Source organism: Octopus sinensis, linkage group LG11 (genome assembly GCF_006345805.1).
Source record: "Octopus sinensis linkage group LG11, ASM634580v1, whole genome shotgun sequence".
Lineage (NCBI taxonomy): Eukaryota > Metazoa > Mollusca > Cephalopoda > Octopoda > Octopodidae > Octopus > Octopus sinensis.
In genome coordinates this window covers 74,517,783-74,523,782 of record NC_043007.1, presented here as the reverse complement: position 1 = coordinate 74,523,782, position 6,000 = coordinate 74,517,783, and positions in this window count along the sequence as shown.

The window sequence follows — 6,000 nt, the reverse complement described above, 5'->3', positions numbered from 1 at the left end:
GCTATTTGTATCAGGTCAAGCAACTGTGTAGAGGCTTCCTCATAAATTATTATTGCATAAAAAATGACCGACAATAGCAAAAGAAGGATATCTAGTAGTTTGGTAAATAAATGAATTATACTTGATTCACAATGACCACACAACAAATTGAATGCAACAGTTGTGTTGTTGTTGTTTAGCCCCAGGTTAACCTTGAACAAGGAGGCTTAGGATCCAAACCATTCCAGCTGTGACCATCCTGTCTTTTTGAAGCACATGTACAATGTGTCCTTCCTTTTTTAAAGGTGGTAGGATTCTCATTGGATTGATAATTGCTGTGCTGTTGTTTGGCTCCAGGTCAAACCTCATCAAGCAGAGTGAAAGCCAGTCCAGTTGTGACCATCCAGGATTGCCCAGTGTATCCTTTCCTTTTGTTAAGATGGTATGGCATTATTTGAGGGAGATTAAGCTGCTATTTCTAGTGGGTCGAGCAACTATGTAAAGGCTCCCCAGTGTTTAAATGACAAGTAACTGGGGTTTCCCTTCCATAGTTAGTTTCAGATTTGAATATTTGGGAATCTAAAGATTAAAACAAAAGTTGAAACAAGGTTTCAAAACAAAAATGTGTGTCTGAAGTGTGTTGACAAGAAACTGAGTCTTTCAAAGAATCCAAGAAAAATAAACTAAACTTCAAAAAAAAAAAAAAAACATAAGAAAAGAAAACAACAGCTATATTATCTTTAAAACTTTTTCATGTTTTTATTAAAATAACTGAATACAATTTAACATAATTTACAATGTAACTGGTATATAAAATGCAACATGACTAAGTAGTTAATATTACCATGTAGAGAAATTAAAGTAATCATTGCAAGATATATCTTGCTCCAAGGGTACAAAATTGTGTCTGCGGTAGGGTAAGAACTCACAACCCAAGAACCATTAAAACTTAACCTATTTGATCATTGACCTTCAGATAGTGCTGAGAATATACTATCAGAGGAAATGATTTAGTTCATTCTAATCAATTAAAAATTTAAAGAAAAAAATTTATGAGTATTATATATATAAGAGTTTAGATTAAAAAAAACTTCAAGTAGTTGCAAAAAGTTTTTCAAGTACATCTTTAAAAAAAAAATCTATGAAATATTAAGCTCTGAATATCCAAATGCAAAATGTTAGATAACTAGAAAATTATTTGAAAGCTATTATTTAACACCACTTGAGATTAAAGCATATTTTAAAGTCAACAACAAGCATTTTTGTTTATATTTCAACTGCTCATACTGTTTTTCTTTTGTTTTTAACAACGTTGATACAGTATAAAACAATTACTTATTTAATGAAAGGAAAAATAAAAAAAAAAGAGAAGAGAAATCCCCAAAAAACAATTCTTACATAAAAGAATAAAACATAAAAATGAAAAATTTTTGTTTCACTAGTTTTCTTTTTCTTCCTTCTTTTGATTAAGATAAAGTTACATCAATGATGTGCATAGAAATAAAAAATAAATTAAATTAGATTAGATTAGATTTAAATAAATAATGCGCACATTCTCACAGCCAATTTTAAAAATTACAATAGTAGTGCAATAAAAATGAACAGCCACTCTCACTTCATCAAAAGATATTTTTTAAAAAACCCCAAAAAACTATAACATTTAAATAAATAAAAGCATTTAGCATTCCAAGTTAATTGAGATTAAGTCAGAATAATGAAAAGCTAGTTAAATTTTTTACTTCATAAATAGAACGAAGTTTGACTAATTCACTTTTTCTCTAATAAGCAAATAGGTATTATTCCCATATTGATCAATAACTGTGAGTCTACAAATTCAATGGGTCATTGGAATATCACTAACAAGTTCCGTGTTATGCAGTGTAATGATAAATCAGCTGAGTGGAGACTATACTTCTCCCTGTTATTTCCAACATAATAAAAAAACACTTGCCAATTTTACAGTACTCCCACTGATTACAGTTCTGAGTTATATTATACTAGAATGTACATTTGCAGTAAATATATATAGTATAAATGCAGTGTATATTTACAGCAAATATACATAGTATGGACACTATGTATAGAAATAGCCAACATTTCTGCAGATGGTTCATCTTCAGTATTTAAGACATTTAACAGGCAACTACTATATATATACATATATATACATATATATATATACATACATATATATACATACATATATATATATATATATATATATATATATATATATATACACACATGCATACACACACACATATATATATATATATGTATATGTGTGTGTATGTATATTTAACAACTCCATTCTTCACTTATTTTATATTCCACAACAAAGGTAACTTTCTGAATTTTCAGTTTGTGTGAAACTAATATTTCTACTAAAAGAAATTTCCGATAGCTAGTGTTTACAGGAGTGCTGCCAAAGGTAACTGCTGGGTCCCCTTTGATTTATTATATACATATATGTGTGTATGCACATACATATAATTTCTTAAATAGTATTCTGGTTATATATGATGAAATAAAATGAAAAACTCTTGGTTACTGATATAACAAAATCCCAAAATTAGAGATGAAGAACCCAAGAGACCCAATATATAAACTTTACTAGTCACAGGGATATAAACATATTACTGGAAAAAATAAAAAAGACAAACCAACAAAAAGCCAAATGAAGATGTAGTTGTTGCACACACGCACACACATACACATATATTTATATATATATATATATATATATATATATATATATATATATATATATATATATATATATATATATATATATATATGTATGTATATATATGTATATATATATACTCACACACATATGTATATATTCAGAAGTTCAGCATAATCATATTACTCTGAAACTATAGATATCAATGCTACTTGTTAAGTCTAAAATTAAAAGTAATTTCAGTGACCTATATATATATATATATATATATGTATGTATAAGTTGAAGAATTTTTATTATTAGTGGCATTGTAATGAATATTCTTCTAGGTTTGTTCATGAATAACTCCTGGTCATCACATTTGTTAATTCTAGCAGACCTTTGTTATGGTTTGGCTTCATAGAATACAAAGAGAATATTTTGTTCTGCTGGAATATGTAAAAAATATCACGGGGGGATTATATGTCAAAACTGTTTCAACCAATTTAGGGTAAAATGATATTTAACACAGAGGTACAATTATTTGTTTAAGTATAAAAAAACGTGTGTGTATGTGTGTACACAAACACACATGTATTTTGCAAAATAGGTGTCTAAATGAGTTCTGAGAACATGTTATATTGTAATAGACTGAGATTTTCGGACAAATCTCTTAATAGCTCTGAATCTCAAAATACTTTAGCAATAACTCTCTGAAATTGATATATAATATCAGAGATGTTTCCTGAAATATTTGATATATTTCCAGGCAACTTTTTACCAATATATGTGTGTATATATGAACACTAATATGTGAGTATGAGGCAGTAGTCTGGGTGCACAATATACATACATTGTATATGTGTATATAATAAAATAATTTACATAATCATCATCACCATCGCCAGTTATAGCTATTAAATTATTTAAAGAAGAAATAGAATTAAAAGAGAGAAAATAAAAACAAAGTAATGCTGAATAGATAAATAAATAGCAAAATTTTAAAATCTTCATTTATCTTTATATTTTACTTTAGCCCTAATGTTAAATTGTGAAAGGCACCTATGGAAAAGAAAATTATATGAAAGACAGGAACATGAAAATGGTAAAAGTAAGCTGACTCTTGAAGAAAGAAACTTGTTGAAGAAAGTTCAACAATAATTAAAAAGAGCATCCATTTTAGATATCACAATTAGTTTTAACTGTTTATACATCTCTATCTTCGTTTATCACTGATCTGAGATAACATGGGTCGCTGATCAGATAGTTTCTGCTTGGACTGCAAAAGCATGCCCCAATCACTATCCACAATTGCTCAGGATAACTCGAGGGTCTGAGAATGAAACTTATTTATTCCTATAAGTTTCTATGATTCATTTATCACTGATTTGTGCAGCACCATACACTCGTGATAAACAAGGACAGATGTGTAAATATTTTAACTGCGGACTGATTAGCTGAAGCTTAATTTGAAGACCTTCTTTCATCCTTAAAAAAGAAAAACAGCCAGTCTAGTTACTGTTAGTTATCAGAGTTGCTATCTATCATTATAAGAATATCAATAGCTGTAAGCTGTATGACTAGTGGCTAATCACTCTTTAAATATTCAGATAGAAATAAAAATTAAAAAATACATAAATTAGGTGCTCACAGGTAAGCATACAAATATTGTCAGTCAGATGGCTGTTAACACTTCAGAAAATACTAAAGTAAGGGTTGAAAAGAGGGGTAAAAAATTTGCATCAGATATATCCAAACACCACTGAAAAAGTATTTCAAAAATTATTAAAAAATTGCTGTCATTTAATCAGAGGTGGGACATCGAATAGTTGTACAGATAAATAAGTAAGAACTATATTCAATAATAACAATTAGAATTCTTTCTTCAATAGGCACAAGGCCAGAAATTTTGGGGGAATGGAGATAGTCAATTTACATCGACCACAGTGCTAGATTGGTACTTATTTTATCAACCGCAAAAGGATGACATGCAAAAATTAACCTTGGCGGAGTGTGAACTCTGAACAATGCCAGAAGAAATACTGCTTAGCATTTTATCCAGCTTGCCACCTTATTAATAACAACAGCTGTAAAGATTGGCACAAGGCCAGCAAATTTAGGGGAGGTGGAAGCCAATTACATCAGCCCCAGTACTTGACTGGTACTTTATTTTATCAGCCCCGAAAGGATGAAAGGCAAAGTTGACCGTGGCAGGATTTGAATTCAGAATAAATACCACTAAGCATTTTGTCCAACACACTAATGATTTGGTCAGTTTGTCACCTTTAATATTAATAATAATGATAATGATTTCTTATATATGCACAGGGCCACAAATTTTAGTGGTGAGGGTTTTTTATTACACTAATTCCAGTACATAACTGGTACTTAATTTATTGATCCCCGCCCCATCACCAAGAGAATTTAATTCACAATGTAAAGGCAGGATGTATTAAAAAAGTAAAATGCAACTTGTTCGGTGCTCTTTAAATTAATAATAATAATAATAATAATAATAATGGTGATTTCAAGTTTTGGCACAAGGCCAGCAGTTTCTGGGGAGAGGATAAGTTGATCACGTCAACCTCAGTGTTCAACTGGTACTTTATTTTATCAACCTTGAAAGGATGAAAGGCAAAGTTAACCTCAGTGGAATTTGAACTCAGAATGTAAAGATGAATGAAATACTGCTAAGCATTTTGCCCAGCATGCTAACCATTCTGCCAGCTCACCACCTTAACAATAATTATTATTTCTAACACAGGCTCAAGGCCAGAAATTTGAAGGGGGCTGTGGTTAGTCAATTAAATTGACCCTTAAATCTTGACCGATAGTTTATTTAATAAACTTCAAAAGGGTGAAAGGCAATACTGATCTTAGAAGAATTTGAACTCAGAATGTAAAGAGCCAGAACAAATATTACAAGTCATTTTATCTGATGCTCTAACAATTCTGCCAATCCACTGTCTTTTTGCAACAACAACAATAATAATATAAATAAGAAAAGAATAATAATAATGATAATTTCTCACATAATAATGGTTTCAAATTTTACCACAAGGGCAGCCATTTTGGGGGAGGGGATGTGTCGATTACATCGACCCCAGTGTTCAACTGGTACTTAATTTATCGACCGCGAAAGGATGAAAGGCAAAGTTGACCTTAGAAAATAATAAAAACACATATGTGACGTTCTAAATGTTCATCTAGGGAACATCAAAGGTATGTAATGAGCTCTCCAGTCTTTTTAATAAAAACCCCGAGCGTGTGCACATTTTATCAAACTACCACTTCTAAATGTGGTGGCGGTGGAGGAGGAGGGGGGCGGCACAACAGCAACAACAACAACACTTGGA